Below are 18346 nucleotides of genomic sequence, written 5' to 3' on the forward strand. Positions count from 1 at the left end.
TGTTATCAATTTGACCATATTTAATTATAATTGTGATCCTAGCGATGAATGCCAATAGTATTTTGTTTATGTTCAGTGAGACGTGGCGCAAAATATACGTAAATACAGAAAAAGACAGGCCCTGTGACCAACCTCTGCCACGCACAGTAAAAGGCCATGCATGGCGGCTGTTTAATTAACGTACGGTAATTATTATTACTTTACTTTAAAAAAAAATAGAAACTCACTGAAAAAACAAAAGATTACAAGGACGTTGTATTTATGTTCATGTTTTACCTGTAAAGAAACATAGTATTCAATAGTTATAGTTATACTTATAGTTATACTTAACTGAAAAACTACACAAGTTCTACCAGATACTGAAACCCTGTTCCATAACTAATGCTTACTATGGCTAGTCTTTATCTTTATCAAACCCCTGGCAGTAACTGAACCTACATTGAGAAAATAAATGGATATAAGTGCAAAAGTGGGTACTTTTAATGCTGTTTACTTTATGGAGAGAGTTTACTCTGTACCACACTGTTGTCAGACAGTGAAACTCTCATGAGAAATACAACAGAATATTAAAAAGTATCTCATAAGAGCAGTGTACACTCTATGCAAAACTTGTCCAAAGAGCGACTACTCATCTAAAATAACCAAGGGGCTAAAGATCATACTACCTGCAGCCAGGCCATGCCGCTAACTCCATGCATGCTGCCAGTTCCACAGCCACAGCCTTTGGCCGTATGCAGTAGAGGGTTGGCCTGCTGTGGCCACCCCCCTCAGACAGTCAACCTTCAGACCCCATTCCAGGGCCAGGGAACCCCATCATCTAGAGTCTGACAACATATTTCAGGGGGAGACAGGAATGCGGCCCCCATCACAAGGCCAATTTTGGCCTCAGGGACCCCATCACCCAGGACCCGGAATCATATGTGTTAGGCTTGGCATCCTTGGTGTGGTCTCCCCTAACTTTTTGCCTCTGTTTCCCAAGTTGTTGATGTGTGCTGGACCCTATTTTTGCAGTTTTCTTGTCACTCTGAGCACCTTACCACTTCTATCCAGTGCTAAAGTGCAAGTGCCCCTATGTAAAATATATGTCTAATTGACTTTTCATGATTGGCATATTTGATTTACTAGTAAGTCCCTAGTACAGTACACTAGAGGTGCCCAGGACATGTAAATCAAATGCTACTAGTGGGTCTGCGGCACTGGTTGTGCCACACACGAGTAGCTCTGTAAACATATCTCAGACCAGCTACTGCAGTGTTATTGTGTGCAGTTCAAAACTGCCAATTTGACTTTGGCAAGTGTACGCACTTGCCAGGCCTAAACCTTCCCTTTTTATACATGTAAGACAACCGTAGGGTAGGCCCTAGGTAGCCCCATGGTCAGGCTGCAGTGTATGTTAATGGTGGGACATGTACTTATGTGTTTTACATGTCCTGACAGTGAAATACTGCCAAATTCGGTTTTCACTGCTGCAAGGCCTATCTCTCTCATAGGTTAACATGGGGGCCGCCTTTAAATACTATTAAAGCACAGATTCCCTTTGGGAGCAGATAGACATCTGAAGTTTGGGGTCTCTGAACTCATAATTTAAAAATACATCTTTTAGTGAAGTTGGTTTTTAGATTGTGTGTTTCAAAATGCCACTTTTAGAAAGTAGACATTTTCTTGCTTAAACCATTCTGTGACTCACTGTGTTTGTGAATTCCCTGTCTGTGTCAGTTTGACAGTTGGGCTGTTTGCACCTCTCCCTAGACAGTGACTCAAAGGGAGCTGGGGTGTAGCCTCCATATCCTGATGAGCCATCTGAGCTGGAAGAGAGCAGAGGAGTCGTCACTCACACCTGAAAGGGCTGTGTCTGCCCTCACACAGTGCAGTGTCCAACCCCCTGGTGTGTGTGTAGGGCCTGGCCTGGGAAATGTAGGATCTCACCAACAAGAGAGACTTTTCTTTGAAGTAGGCTTACTTAAAAGGCATAAAGGGGTATTTGGAAGAGCACCCAAAACCCCTGAAAATCAGATCACTTCTGGATTCAAGAGGAACCTCTGCCAAGGAGAAGAGCTGAAGAGCTGAGGAGAAGTGCTGCCTCTGCCAGTGACTGTGCTTTGATGGCCTATCCTGCAATTGCTGCCTCTGCCTGGGAAAAAGGGGCAAAGACTGGACTTTCCTGTGCATTCCTGCTTGAAGAAGAATCTCCAAGGGGTTGAACTGAGCTTGCCTCCTAATGTTGAAGTCTCAGGGCCATCAAAGACTTCTCCGGCCAGCATCTGGACTCTCTGTTGAGACTCCTGCCCTGCCAAGTTGTGCCCTATCCAGTCCCTGGGCCCTTGAGAGGTGAAGCTGTCAGCCAAGAACTGAAAATCCACGCACAGACTGCCGTGTGGGGACATTTTTTATACACCTTCCATGCTACGGCTGTTAAACGACGCACCAAACGACACGCCACCTGCTTCGTGGCTGAAATCAACACTCCACCTGCATCACGGCTGGAAGATTGACACTACGCAGCTGGAGAAACAACGCACAACACCTGCTGACGGAGGCTGATAACGACGTAAACCCCATGCAGCGTGGTTTTGCGATTCAAACCGACATCGCTGGGCACCGAAAAACAACGCAAAACCTGCCCAGACCCAAGGTGCCTGTCTGGATCGATGCATCACTCTCTTGGGGGAGAGAAGAAACAACGCACGCCGACCCGACCAGAGGAGGAACGATGCACGGTCTTGCTTGTGAGTGAGAAATCTACACATCTCTGCCCTTTTCAAATGCACACTTGCCTGTGCGGTGTTATTATGATGCTACCCAGGTACTTTTGTATACTAACAACGTTCTCACTGTTTTCAAAAGAATTTAAGACTCTTTTGCTTTTTAAATTCATAACTTGACTAGTGTATGTTGGATTTTTGCTATTTTGGTCTTGTTTTGTTTAGATAAATATTACCTATTTTTCTAAACCTGTGTTGTGCCATTCTGTAGTGTCTTCATTGAGATACTGTGTGTGTTGGTACAAATACTTTACACATTGCTTCAGAAGTGAAGCCTGCCTGCTCATGCCAAGCTACCAAGGGGGAGATCGGGGGTTAACCAAGGGTGGCCCCCCTCACTGAGCCATTAAGGTCTGGTTTTCGAGCCAAGAAGAGTGTGTAACAAGGTCTACTACTAATAATAATGATAATAATTTGAAGGTGGTGATACTTTGTAAATCGAAGTCATAACTATAACGTGTGAGTTTTTCAGGTCTGTGTTTTTTTTAATTGCTTTGTATAGGAAAAATAGATATTTTCTATAACTAAGCTTTAACCTTTGTTTTTTATTTATTTTTACATTTTTAATAAAAATGTGTTTCAAATCATACAGTCCAGTGTAGTAAATGAAGAGCTGTTATGTGGAGTATCTTACAATACAGTGGACGAGAGTGTTGTAAATCCTATTATCATAGGCTATTGTCCTAGACTGGAGTACTGTACATTGGAATTGAGTGGAGTAGAGAAGAGTGTTGTAGTGTATCGTACAGTGTAGTAAAATGTTATATAGTATAGTGTCAAGGTGTCTCATATAATGGAGTCAAGTATCAAAGATTGGAGCAGTGAGTTGTACAGTTGAATGTCATACGGAAGAGCAGAGTAGGGTGTAAGACTGTCATAGAGTGTTTTATTGTGGAGTAAGGTGAAGTAGACTGTCAGAGTGGAGTATCGTCAAATGAAGTATCATAGAGGACAGTGAAGGAGTGTGCCATAGAGTGGAGTGCTGTGTCATACAATAACATGCCGTTTAGTAGAGAAAGGTTTGGTGGCATATCATCAAGTACAGTGTAGTATAGTGGATGGGCAATGAGTGGAGTAGAGTGTCAGAGTGGCATTGAGTGTAGTACAGTGTACAGCACACAATGGAGTCTTTCCACCAACATACAAGTCTAGAATAACTGCACTTATTCAAATAAACATTCTCAGAGGACCTCAAACATTCTCAGAGCACACATCATTAAGAGAACACTGAAACAGAATGCTCCTCTTATATTCTACAAGAATAGAATTGTGGCTGGTTTACACTTCAATACATGTAAGAATGCTACAAATACTACAGATTTGCATTCTGTGGATTAGAGTGTCGGACAGTGGAGCGGCATAGAGTGGAGTACAGTACAGTAGCATAGAGTGGGCTAAAGTATAGAAGTGTGAAGTATGGTGGAGTGGAGTCACTGAAGTGAGTTAGTGTAGAATTGAGTAAAGTGTCAGAGTGGAGTGGAGTGGCATGCTGTAGACTATAGTAGTGAGGAGTGCAGTAGAGTGGAGTGCCATAGCATACAGTTGAGTAAAGTGTCATAACCTGGAGTATCATAATGCACAGTAGAGTGTAGTCTGTTGTTGTGCGGTATTAGAGAGTGATGTAGACTACAGTAGAGTAGAGTGGCCAACAGACTAGTTGATTTTTGTAGAGTGTAGCGGCGTACAGTACAGTAAAGTGTTGTAGATTGGCATACATTGTTATAGAGTACAATGGCATTGAATGGCACAAAGTGGAGTGGCATATATTGAGTAGAGTGGAGTACTGTGTCAGAGAAGAGTGGAGTACAGTAGGATGCAGTAGCATACAAATAGTTGCATGCAGTTTAGTGTAGTGACTAAAGTATCATAGAGCGGATTGGAGTGTTGTACACTGGCATATAGTTTAGTACAGTGTTGTACAGTGGAGTGAAGGGGTATAGACAGGAGTAAAGTGTTGGAGAGTGGCAGACAGTGTAGTAGGGTGTTGCAGAGTGGAGTTGCATAGAGTACAGTAGTGTGTGAAACAACAGAGCTGCATAGAGTGTTTTGTTGTATAGTAGTGTAGAGTAAGGTAAAGTCGTGTACAGTAAAGTAGAATCCAGTGGAGTTGTGTAACATAGTTTGAGTAAAGTACAATAAAGTGCATTGGTGTGTCATAGAATGGAGTGGAGTGTACTGTCATAGCCTAGGTCATAAACTGTTGTGCATTGGAGAAGGGTCTTGTAAAGTAGAGTGGAGTGCTGTGTCTTGCAGAAAAATGTCATGTATGGGAATAGAGTGTTGCACATTGGAATGTACCTGCATCGAATGGAGTATATAGTTGGACAGTGGGGTGTACAGGGATAGAGCAGAGTAGAATGTCATAGAGTACCATGAAGTGTGGTAGACTTTAACAGAGTGAAGTTATATAGAGTGGAGTAGAATGTCATACAAAGGAGTGGAGTAGAGTGCAGTGTCATACACTTTATTGGCGGAGAGTGGATTACCGTAAAGTGAAGTAGCATACAGTGGAATAGCATACAGTGAAATATTGTACAATGGAGTGTAGAAGAGTGTAGTGGCATAGACTGGAATAGCAAAGAGTGGAGTGATGTACATTGGAGTGGGATAGATTGGAATAGGGTACAGTGGATTCAATAAAGTAGGAGTCGAGTAGTACATTGAAGTGGAGTAGAGTATGATTGAGGACCTGCTATACATTTGAGTGGAATTTCATACAGTAGAGTGGTGTGCTATGTCATACAGTTTTGGAAACTGTCATTGTGTGGAGTAGAGTATTGTACAATAGAATGTACAGCAGTGGTCTTCAAACTTTTAGTGCTGAGCCCTCCAGTGGAAAACAAACGTATCGGACCTCCCCACAATCCTTCACAATTATTCTGTTAAATTGCAAGCATTTAAGTATGTCTAGACTTACGTAAACATTGCAGGTAAGTTCTGTTACTGTTTTAACAATGGAATCCAATACATGATGCTAAACATACTAGTCTGGTAAGGCAGGCCCTACTAAAGTGTGAAAGTACCCACAGTGTAATTACTGGGATTGGGGGTGGGGGTTTTGAAGAGTATTTGGAGTCCCCTCCTTTATGTCACATACTTCCAGCTTGGATACAAATGACAAAACATGTTAGTGATGGCCCATTACACTGCGGTTTAATGCTGAACATTTCTTTTCAGTATAGAACAAAGCCTTGTCAACACCCAAAGATCACTTGAGGCCCCCCCACGGGGGTCCGTTCCCAGTTTGAAGACCCCTGGTGTACAGGCATAGAGTTGAGTGCCAATTTGGATAGTGGAGTGCACAATGATAGAGTGGAGTAGAGTCTTCTGGAGTGGCACAGACTGTAGTAGAGTTTTTTAGAGTGGGGCTGTATAGAGTGGAGAAGAGTAGAGTGCAGTGGTGGAGCGTGGAGTAGGATACAGTGGAGTGGCATGCATAAAGTGGAATAGAGTAAAGTGGATTAGCATAGACTGGAGTGCACACAGTGAAGAGGCATTAAGTATAAGAGCATATAGGCCCTCATTACAACCCTGGTGGTCGGTGATAAAGTGGCTGTAATACCACCAAAAGGGTGGCAGTAACTACTGCCAAACTATGACCATGGTTGTGAGAACTCAGATAGACAGCCACTTTACCACACTGACCGCCAGGATGGAAACAACAGGCACCACGGCCGTAGCCACCTACAGCCAGGTGGAAGTCAATGTTCTGCCCACCATATCAACCACCACCTATTCTGGGGCGGTACCAATGACATCAAAAGCCTGGCAGAAACACTGCACAGAAGGGAAAGGACTCACCTTTGGAGACACAGGGAAGACACACCCCACCATGGAGCCCGAACTTCAAATTTTCCCTATGATTTTTGCCATCCTGCTCCACCATGAACTCCAACGACAGAAAAGACGACCACGGTGAGTACATCCGCCTTGCACACAGGGAGGGAGGGAGGAAAAAGAGAGTGACACACACGGACCCCCCCACCCCCACTCCCAACAGCATACACACAACCAGCTGCACTAATAAAACATATTTACCCCGTATCCCTGAGGAATAATGCAAGGACTACAGAAATGTGCAAAAGTGAGTGTAAGAATAACAACACAGTAGAAATACGAAAATGCAATGTAATGGTATATACATATGTACAGTTCAAGGGACACTGCCCAGTCCTCATTGTGCGTGAGCCACAGGGCCACAGGCCAAAGTCTAAGGCCCCATTTGTCACCTGCACCAACACGGAGGGAACACTGCAGGGGCATCAGTTGGAAAATAGGCAGGCACCTCAAGGGGACGGGAACGGGGGGCACCTCAGCTGGCAGATGAAACAAGACAAATGGTTCTGGAGGGTGCTCCATGCCCTGTGCTTGGACCTGGGGAGTGCAAGGCCACAGTCTCTCAAGTAGGTAACTTGCTCACAAGCTCTGGAGAGGGCTCCATGCCCTGTGCTTGGTCCTGGGGAATGTAAGGCCATAGTCTCTCAAGTGGGTGACTTGCCCACATGCTCTGGAGGGGGCAACATGCCCTGTGCTTGGTACTGGGGAGTGCAAGGCCACAGTCTCTCAAGTTGGTGATTTGCCCACATGCTCTGGAGGGCGGCAACAAGCCCTGTGCTTGGTCCTGGAGAGTGCATGGCCACAGTCTCTCAAGTGGGTGTCTTCCCAGCTGGTTCTGGAGGGGGCATCATGCCCTGTGCTTCTGATCCTGGGGAGGGGGGTTGGTGGGTGTCTTACCCACTGGTTCTTAAGAGGGCATCATGCCCTGTGCTTCTGATCCTGGGGAGGCTGGGTTTGGTGGGTGTCTTATCCACTGGTTCTGGAGGGGCCATCGTGCCCTGTGCTTGTGTTCCTGGGGAATGCAAGGTCACAGTCTCTCAGCTGGGTGTCATACCCACAGGATTTGCAGGGTGCAGGCCGCACAGCAGCCCATGGAGGCAGGACTACACACCGTCCGCCGCAGGTGACAGCTGCTCAGTGGTGGTGGTGATGCTGCTGCTTGTGGTGGTAGGGGGAAGCTCCAGCCCATCCCCCGCAGCCTAGGACGGCTGCCCACTGGTGGTGGTGGTGCCGCTGCTGCTGGTGGTGGTTGTGGGAGGAGGCTCCAGCCCATCCCCTGCAGCCTCAGATGGCAGCCCACTGGTGGTGGTGGTGGTGGTGCTGCTGCTGCTGCTGCTCCTGCTACAGGTGGTGGGGGGGAGGCTCCAGCCCATCCCCTGCAGCCTTGGATGGCTGCACAACCATGGTTGGTGGTGGGGGCTCCATCTGAGTCCCTGCACCAGGACCCTTGTCCTTCCTGCCTGCTGGTGCAGGCTCCTTGCCCTTCTTGGCAGCAGCTGGGGATGGCTGCTTGCCCTTCCTGGCAGCAGCTGGGGATGGCTCCTTGCCCTTCCTGGCAGCAGCTGGGGATGGCTCCTTGCCCTTCCAGGCAGCAGCTGGGGACAGCTCCTTGCCCTTCCGGGCAGCAGGTGGGAATGGCTCCTTGCCCTTCCGGGACGCAGCTGGGGATGGCTCCTTGCCCTTCTGGGCAGCAGGTGGGGATGGCTCCTTGCCCTTCCTGACAGCAGCTGGGACAGGGACTCTATCCTTAAGGCTGCCTGGTGCCCTGGATCCTTTCCCACTGCGAGTGGGTGTGGAGACTATTGGGCCAGTGGACTGGGTGGCTGAGGTGCTTGCCTGGGTTTTTGCCACCCTGGCTAGACGTGAATGATGGGGGAAGGGGTTGGGAAGAGGTCAATGGTGGAGAGGAATAATTGTTTAGGGACATTGGTGCAGGAAGAGGGAGAAGGTTTGGGAGTGGAGGAAGAGGGTGTTTTTGGGTGCAGGTGCATGGGATGGATGCTGTTGTGAAGTGGATGACTGTTGGGTGTCTGAGTGCTTGCGTTTGTGTACTTTGAGGGGGGTGACAGACACAGTGGGAGAGGACACAGGGGACGTGTGCATGGCTGTTGTGGTGTGTATTCTGCTAGGTGTGGTGGTGATGCTGGTAGTAGATGAGGGTGTAGTGCATGCAGCTGCAAGTGTAGACAGAATTGGGAGGGAGGTGAAGGAGGAGGAGAGGGACACAGTGGAAATTTTGGTTGTTGGTATGTCTGCATCTGGATAGTGTTTGTGTGAGTGCCTGTGGGATGATGTGTGGTGCTTGTGTTTGCCTTTGCCACTCTTGTGTGTTGTCTTGTGTGCATGCTCGTCTGCTTGTGTGCTTGGGATAGGTTGGGGTTGAGGGGAATGGGATTGGGAAGAGGAAGTTGTAGGGGGGAAGGTGGAAACAGGGACAATGGCTGCCATCAGAGAGGAGGCCAAAGCCTGGATTGATCTCTGTTGGGCCATCAAGCCAGTGTGAATGCCCTCCAGGAATGCATTAGTCTGTTACAGTTGGGCTGCCAGCCCCTGGATGGCATTCACAATGGTTGACTGCCCTACAGAGATGGATCTCAGGAGGTCAATAGCTTCCTTAATCAGGTAAGCAGGGCTCACTGGGGCAGGGCCTGAGGTGCCTGACTGAAGGAGATGCCCACCCTCCTGGGTGAGCAGGCACAGGCAACTCGCTGAGGGGCTGCTGGGAGGGCGATACTGGTACAGGGGTGGCAGATGTACCTGTAGCTGGGGTGGTCACAGAGGTGTCTGCCACCACCAAGGAGCTTCCATCGGAGGAGGTATCTCTGTCCGAACTGTCCCCTCCTGTCTCCCCTGTGGTGCTCCCCTCTCCCTCTGTCCCACTGATGCCCTCAGTGTTGGTGGATTCTGCCTACTGGGTCCTGTTGGATGCAGCTCACTCCGTCACCGGTGCCTGTGCTCCTCCACAAGATGAAGCTAATGCACATAAGAATAGGGTGACAAAACAAAAAGGGGGGGAGAGACAAAGGATACATTGAGTCAATGGCAGCACCAACACCACCGTTGGCATACACATCACCGTCACACACAGGGAGCAGCCTAACGCACTATGCATTGCAGTTATAATGCTAGACACCAAGGCATGGGGAGGGGCACATACCACCAAATGCAGCACCCCTGGGACCCACACAGCCCTGACCACTTATGGATGCCTACGAGCTAGGTAGCAGGATTATCACTTCAGACCCCTGCCCAACATTGGACCTACTCTGCAATGTCAGGCCTGGCCTAGGGGCACCCACTGACACACATCCTCCACCCGGGTACCCCCCTACCCTGTGTACGTTGTGATGATGGGCAGGGACTCACCCCTTTGTGGCAGCTGTGATGCCCTCAAGTGCCCATCCAGCTCCAAATAGACTACCGCCAGTATGCGGGCCATCAGGGGGGTCAGGGTTCTACATGCACCCCTTTCAACCGCAGTATTCCATTGGCGGTACACACCGCCGTGCTCAAAATACACACACATTTACAAAACACATCCACATTAGACAATTTAAAATACACACACCTGATACACATACACACAGCACTCCCACACCCAATACAATATAAAACACAAACCCACATCACCCACAAACCCCTTTGACAACAATTGCAACTGAAGGCCAGAGAGAGACACCACCATCTACAAATGAGCATCCACAGGCACTCAACACCATCACCCACATAACATCCACGCACCTCACACAACACACCACTAAATATCACCCCACACATCACAACACACACCACCCCACACATCACCCACACCACCCCATGGCACAGCAAAGACAGCCCAGGTTCTCTGAGGAGGAGCTCAGGGTCATGGTGGAGGAAATCATCTGGGTAGAGCCACAGCTATTCAGATCACAGGTGCAGCACACCTCCATAGCTAGGAAGATGGAGCTATGGCGAAGAATCGTGGACAGGGTCAACGCAGTGGGACAGCACCCAAGAAATAGTGATGCCATCAGGAAGAGGTGAAACGACCTACGGGGGAAGGTGCGTTCCGTGGTCTCCAGACACCACATTGCGGTACAGAGGACTGGCGGCGGACCCCCACCTCCTCCCCCACAACTAACAACATGGGAGGAGCAGGTCTTGGCTATTCTGCATCCTGAGAGCCTCGCCAGAGTAGCTGGAGGAATGGACTCTGGTAAGTCAAATCTTTACTACTATATCCCCCACCCGGTCTTGTCTTTGGCAGCAGGGCTGCTGGCGGTCACCTCCTGGGCAGCGGGGCGGCTGCTGGCGGTCCTGTCTTTTGCAGCGGGGCTGCTGATGGTCTCCTCCTGGGCAGCAGGGCTGCTGCTGGTGGTCCTGTCTTTGGAAGTGGGGCTGCTGCTGGCAGTCCTGTCTTTGGCAGCGGGGCTGCTGGCGGTCGTCTCCTGGGCAGCGGGGCTGCAGCTGGCGGTCCTGTCTTTTGTCAGCGAGGCTGCTGGCGGTTGCCTCTCCTGTCTTTGGCAGCGGGGCTGCTGGCCGTCGTCTCCTGGGCAGCGGGGCTGCTGCTGGCGGTCCTGTCTTTGGCAGCGGGGCTGCTGGTGGTCATCTCCTGGGCAGCGGGGCTGCTGCTGGTGGTCCTGTCTTTGGCAGCGGGCCAGGACAAGACCGCCACCAGCTGAACCGCTGCCCAGGACACCGCCGCCAGCAGCACTGCAGGCCAGGACAAGACCGCCACCAGCTGAACCGCTGCCCAGGACACAGCCACCAGCAGCACTGCAGGCCAGTGAGCACCAATGATTCTGACACTACTGAGTCCACCACGGGCAGGATGAAGCACTTTGGGCACAAACACCCCTCCAGAACCAGTGGAGAGATACATCCACTACCTCAGTCCTTGGCAGGATGAAGCACTCTGGGCACAAGGCCCCCTCCAGAACCAGTGGAGAAAGACATCCACTACCTCAGTCCTTGGCAGGATGAAGCACTCTGGGCACAAAGCCCCCTCCAGAACCAGTGGGGAGATACATCCACTGAGCAAAAACAACAAGTGATGGACGGAATGCTGAACATTGTCAAACATTCACCCCCAGTACAGTGATCTGGGCCTAAATCCATCGTTTTTTTGCTGCCCATGCCATTCCAGTTTGGACCCAGCCATATGCAAATCAGTCTTGACCCTGTTCCCCATGGGAACAGTCCAGCCCGAACTGCTAGGCCAGGTCTTCCCTGGACTGGAAACAAGCATCCTGGGACCGGTTTCGGGGTTTCACCCCTCATCAGCCAGGCTAGCTTGAATCCAGTGGCATGGGAAGCACGGGACCCACGTCTGGGCATACCCTTCCCACTTAGGGCGACAAAGCAAAAACAACAAGTGATGGACGGAATGCTGAACATTGTCAAACATTCACCCCCAGTACAGTGATCTGGGCCTAAATCCATCGTTTTTTTGCTGCCCATGCCATTCCAGTTTGGACCCAGCCATATGCAAATCAGTCTTGACCCTGTTCCCCATGGGAACAGTCCAGCCCGAACTGCTAGGCCAGGTCTTCCCTGGACTGGAAACAAGCATCCTGGGACCGGTTTCGGGGACTTTTTTTAGCGCCGCATTTGCGCCGCTTTTTGACGCAAAACGGCGCAAACCTACAAAATACAATGGTATTTTGCAAGTTTGCGCCGTTTTTGCGTCAAAAAACGACGCAAATGCGGCACAAAAAAAGTATAAATACGGGCCTGACTGTCTACCAGCAACATGCGAAAATTTTGCTGGAAGCCATTACAGAACTCGGGGACTTAAGCTCCTGTCCTGAAGTTAGAAAAAATAAACAATATCAGGTGATCTGCTCTAATCTGGAAAAAAATATGCATGATAACCAAACTGGCATCCTGCTTGCATTTATTATGTATATGCACCAGAGAGTCCACCCCTGGACTGTATTCATGAAAGCCTCCAGAAACTTTGGGGAGCCAGCCCCCCGAGATGAAATTTGTTTACATGGGGAGAGGACCTTGCAGCTCTGCTCCCCAAGCCCCCAGAGGCCCCAGGGGAGCCCACCCATGGGGCCAAAATTACTTTTTATGAGGAGGGGCTTGCAGCTCCTTTTCCAAAGCCTCCAGAGGCCCTGGAGAGCCTACTCTGGAATCAAAATTCCTTTTTATGGGGAAGGGGTGGAGTGATCATCATTCCTGAGCCTTCATGTGCCCCAGGGTACCCAAGCACAGGCCTTCAAAAAATGTTAATGGCGGTGGGGTTGCACGGTCCTCCTCCTTCAACCTTCATAGGCCAGAGTGAACCCATCCCGGGCTGTATTTTAACAAAAAGGGAAGGGGTGCCACATAGTCCCCGGCCCTGAGCCATGAATTTCCCCTTCCCAGGGCTGACTCAGTAGCTACGTCCCAGGGAGCCCACCCCTCAGGACACAGTGGTTTCAATGCCCACAGCAGAGTGGGCAGGGCAACCTGTATTTGCTCTTGCTTGGGGGGGGGCATTTTTTATTTTCCTGCCAGGTGGGAGGAGACACCAAGTCTGCTCCCAGTGAGTTGGAGCTTCATAACGGCTCCTGCCAATTGGGATCAGACTTTTGATCTGTTTCCTTACCTACACTGAAGCAGGCCAGGAAAGAGATCAAAATATTGCTCCTGCCTGGAATAGGAGCTGCTCCCTGTGGGCGCGAGCAATGCTAGCACTTGCTGTATGCATAGAGTTGGTTGGGGCTATGGGGGGCCTTGGGGCTCCCCCCACAACCCAAATGAGGGTATGCTGGATGCCCTGGATGGATACCATGGCACCCACCTTTAACCGTGTGGGGCCTCAGGGGATGGGTTCCTTGGAGCTGAAATCAGCTCATGGGAAAATCTTACCAGAAATGGGGCCCCTGGGCCAAAATCAACACAGGGAGGAGGGCCACATGCCACCCTCCCCCTGAAAATGATGTTGGACCCTGGGGGTGGGATCCCCAGAACATAAATTGGCCCGGTGATGGGGTGCATTTGTGCCCTACTTCCCTTTATTTAAAAGAATGGCCCTGATTAATTGGGTGCCCAGTGCCTGATAAGGCTCGGGCAGGGGCCTTCGCCTTGTTGTATGTAGCCCCAGGTGATGGGTTCCCTGGGGTAGATAATGGCTCAGAGAGGAAGACTATGCACCCTCCTTCCAGTGCTGGGAAATAGGGTGCCCAGGGCCTACAGAGGCTTGGGGAGAGGGGCCCCTCCCCTTTTTTGTGTATATATATATATATATATATATATATATATATATATATATATATATATATATACACATGGCCTTTGGGGGTGGGGTCTCCATAACCAATTATGGCTCAGGGAGGGGGACTTAGTGGCTCCTCTCACTTCAGTTTTAGAACGGCCCTCTGTGAAGGGGTTCTCATGGCCTAACAAGACTTGGGGAGAGAGCCACATGGCTCCATTCCCCTTTATTTAAATAGGTGGCTCTGGGAGATAGGAGTCCCTGGGCTGGTAACAGTTCAGGGAAAGGTGCTGTTCACCGCCCTCCCATTTATTTATAGAAATGGCCCTGGGATATGGGGTTCCCAGGCCTAACAAGGTTTGGGGAGGCGGGCCGCACATTTCCCCTCCCCATTTAACATAGATGTACAGTGCTGGGGGGTTCCCCAGGGCCCAAAGATATTGGGAAGTGGGGTTGTGCAGCCCAAGCCCTTTTAACTTAGACATTTTACCCTGGGGGGTGTGGTCAGCAGGGCATAAAGAGGCTTGGGGAGGAGGATGGCATGGCTCCCTCCCCATTAATAAAAAAAAAGGCCCTGAGGGATGAGAGTCTCAGGATCAGGCCCTAATACTAATTTCCCAGTTTGCATGGCCAAAAGATGCACAGCATGGGTTAAGCTGTATGGGGGTTGTGTCCAAGGTCTGGCCACAGGCCAGGCCCTGCAGCCAAACCCCTCCCCCCAGCCACACATGCCCGAAGGCCAATGCGCGGCAGGGTGTTGCAATTTCATATGGTAATTAAGTATTACTTTACGTTAAAAAAAAGCTCATAGAAATTCCCTAAAAAACAAAGGCTAAAACTTTATAGTTAGGTGCTCTATTTGTTTTTGAAGAAACCTTAGAAATCCACTGAAAACTACAAAGGTTAAATTAGCATTATAGTTCGGTTACTTTGTCAATGACAACATTAAAGTTTTGAACTAAAAAAACACAAAAATTTACCAATTATAATGAGCAGCGGTAACTATACCTTTTGGCCTAGCCATGCACTGCTTAGGACCTCACACATTACATCACTCATGACATGTTCTATGACATAATTTATGACATCACTGTTTACATCTCATGGGGGGTTGACTGTAGTTGAAGTTGTCACACTGATTCTATGTAGAAGTCAGCCTGTGAGTAGCAAGACGTGCCAACAGGACGCTACTTGTGCCCTGCAGTTGTTAGGAGTGTCACCTCACATAATGCCAGCTTTACTCAGCCTGACCACTGAACCTACCTTGTTATGGGCCAGTGGTCAGAGGCACATTCTGAGAGTGGCCTCTGATGAATTTGGAGGTGCCTCTGATGCACAACCACATTTAAAGAAGCTAAGAGCAGCAGAGACAGGGGAGATTTTCTTTGTTGTGATGAGGGCTGCATCTCCGAAGTACCTGAGTTGGAAGATCCCTCACATTTTCAAATCAAATCAAATCAAATCATTAACATTTATAAAGCGCGCTACTCACCCGTGCGGGTCTCAAGGCGCTAGGGGGAAGGGGGTTACTGCTGCTCAAAGAGCCAGGTCTTGAGGAGTCTCCGGAATGCGGAGTGGTCCTGGGTGGTCCTGAGGCTGGTGGGGAGGGTGTTCCAGGTCTTGGCTGCCAGGTAGGAGAAAGACCTCCCACCCGCCATCGAGCGGCGGATGCGAGGGACGGCAGCGAGCACGAGGCCGGTGGAACGGAGGAGACGGGTGGGGGCGTAGAAGCTGAGGCGTGGGTTGAGGTATTCAGGTCCCTTGTCGTGGAGGGCTTTGTGTGTGTGGGTGAGAAGTCGGAAGGTGATCCTTTTGCTGACTGGGAGCCAATGCAGGTGTCTCAGGTGTGCGGAGATGTGGCTGTTGCGGGGTACGTCGAGGATGAGGCGGGCGGAGGCGTTTTGAATACGTTGCAGACATTTTTGGAGTTTTGCGGTGGTCCCAGCATAAAGGGTGTTGCCGTAGTACAGGCAGCTAGTGACTAGGGCATGGGTCACGGTTTTTCTGGTTTCGGTGGGGATCCAGCGGAAGATCTTGTGGAGTATGCGGAGGGTGAGGAAGCAGGAGGAGGACACGGCGTTGACTTGTTTGGTCATGGTGAGAAGATGGTCCAAGATGAAGCCGAGGTTGCGGGCGTGGTCTGAGGGGGTCGGTGCGGTGCCAAGGGCCGTGGGCCACCAGGAGTCGTCCCATGCGGCCGGGGTGTTGCCGAGGATAAGGACTTCCGTTTTGTCTGAGTTCAGTTTTAGACGGCTGAGCCTCATCCAATCTGCGACGTCCTTCATGCCATCTTGTAGGTTGGTCTTAGCGCTGGCGGGGTCCTTGGTGAGGGAAAGTATAAGTTGAGTGTCGTCGGCGTAGGAGGTGATGATGATGTTGTGCTTGCGTACGATGTCGGCGAGGGGGCTCATGTAGACATTGAAGAGTGTCGGGCTGAGCGAGGAGCCTTGAGGGACGCCGCAGATGATCTCGGTGGGGTCTGAGCGAAAAGGTGGGAGGTAGACTCTTTGAGAGCGGTTGGAGATGAATGAGGCGATCCAGTCCAGGGCCTGGCCTTGGATCCCGGTGGAGCGGAGGCGGGTTATTAGGGTGCGGTGACAGACGGTGTTGAAGGCAGCCGAGAGGTCGAGGAGGATGAGGGCGACTGTTTCACCGTTGTCCATCAGGGTTCTGATGTCGTCTGTGACTGAGATGAGGGCGGTTTCAGTGCTGTGGTTGGTTCGGAATCCGGATTGTGAAGGGTTGAGAAGGTTGTTGTCTTCCAGGAAGTTGGTAAGCTGTTTGTTGACGGTCTTCTCTATTACCTTGGCAGGGAAGGGGAGGAGCGAGATGGGGCGGAAGTTTTTCAGGTCACTTGGGTCAGCCGTAGGTTTTTTTAGTAGGGCGTTGACTTCGGTGTGTTTCCAGCTTTCGGGGAAGGTAGCAGATGAAAAAGAGGAGTTGATGATGGTCTGGAGGTGCGGGGCGATGATGTCGTCGGCTTTATTGAAGATGAAGTGAGGGCAGGGGTCCGAGTGGGCGCCGGAGTGGATAGAGTTCATGGTGGTTTTGGTCTCTTCAGTGTTGATGTGATGGCAAGGGGTGTGGGTTCGGTGTTGCTTGGCTGGGTCTGGTGTCCTAAGCTGTCGTGTAGGTCGGTAATCTTACGATGGAAGAAGGTGGCGAGGGAGTTGCACAGGTCTTGTGAGGGCGTGATGGCGTTGGCGTTGGGGTTGGAGAACTCTTTAACGATGCTGAAGAGTTCTCTGCTGTGGCTGTTTTTGTCCAGTCTGTCGGTGAAGAAATTCCTTTTGGCTGCGCGGATCAGGTGGTGGTGTTCGCGGGTCGCGTTCTTGAGGGCGGTCATGTTGTCAGCGGTGTGGTCCATGCGCCAGGCTTTCTCGAGGGCGCGACAGGTTTTCTTCGATTCCTTAAGGGTGTCAGAGAACCAGAGCGTTTTTTTGGTGTTGGCCTGTCGATGCGTGCGTCTGAGGGGAGCAAGGTTGTCTGTGCAGTTGGTGATCCAGTTCGTGAGGCTGAGGGCTGCGTCGTTGGGGTCGTCGGTGGTGAGGGTAGGTTGGTTGATGGTGAGCGCGGAGAACAGCTGTTCTTCGGGGATTTTGTTACACTGTCGACGAGGAATGGGTTGAGTGCAGAGGTGGCGGGTCTCGCGTCGGAATGTGAAGTGGACACAGCTGTGGTCGGTCCAGTGTAGAGCGGAGGCGTGGCTGAAGGAGACGTGTTTGCTGGCGGAGAAGATGGGGTCAAGCGTGTGTCCAGCGATGTGGGTGGGGGTGTTCACCAGTTGCTTGAGGCCGAGGTTGTCGAGGTTGTCGAGCAGGGCGGTGGTGTTGGGGTCGTTGTTGTGTTCCAGATGGAAGTTGAGGTCGCCTAGGACGATGTAGTCTGGCGAGGCAAGGGCGTGCGGGGAGACGAAGTCGGTGATGGAGTGGCTGAAGGGGGCGCGCGGTCCGGGGGGACGGTAGATGAGGGATCCTCTGAGGGTGGTTCTGGGGTCGGTGCGAATCTGGAAATGCAGGTGTTCTGCGGCGAGGGGGGTGTCTTCGGTGGTGGTGGTGACGCTGATGGAGTGTTTGAAGACAATGGCGATTCCTCCTCCTACTTGGTTGGTGCGGTCTTTCCTGGAAATCTTGTAGCCTTCGGGGATGGCTATGGCGATGTCTGGGGCTGAAGAGGCGTTCATCCAGGTCTCCGTGATGAAGGCGACATCCGGTGCTGTGGAGTCCAGGAGGTCCTAGAGTTCAACAGCGTGCTTGTGGACGGAACAAGCGTTGACCAGGATGCATTTGAGGTAGTTGATGGCGCGTGGGCTGGTGGTCATGGTAGTTGCATGGTGGAAGATATGTTTGCAGGAGTGGCAGGTGAAAGGTTCATGGGTATGTTTTGGTTTAGCTTGGAAGCAGGTGTTGGAGCGTCCTGGGTTGAGGCCGTGGAGGGTGGTGGAGTCGTAGCGGAGCAGAGGGGTTTGGGAGTGCTGATGACCAGGGGTCGTGGCGCTGGGCGCGGGCCAGGCGCGGTCAGGCGCAGACGGGCTTGCCTCTGGCGCGCCAGCGGCGCGGTC

This window comes from Pleurodeles waltl, chromosome 8 (assembly GCF_031143425.1).
Source record: "Pleurodeles waltl isolate 20211129_DDA chromosome 8, aPleWal1.hap1.20221129, whole genome shotgun sequence".
Classification (NCBI taxonomy): domain Eukaryota; kingdom Metazoa; phylum Chordata; class Amphibia; order Caudata; family Salamandridae; genus Pleurodeles; species Pleurodeles waltl.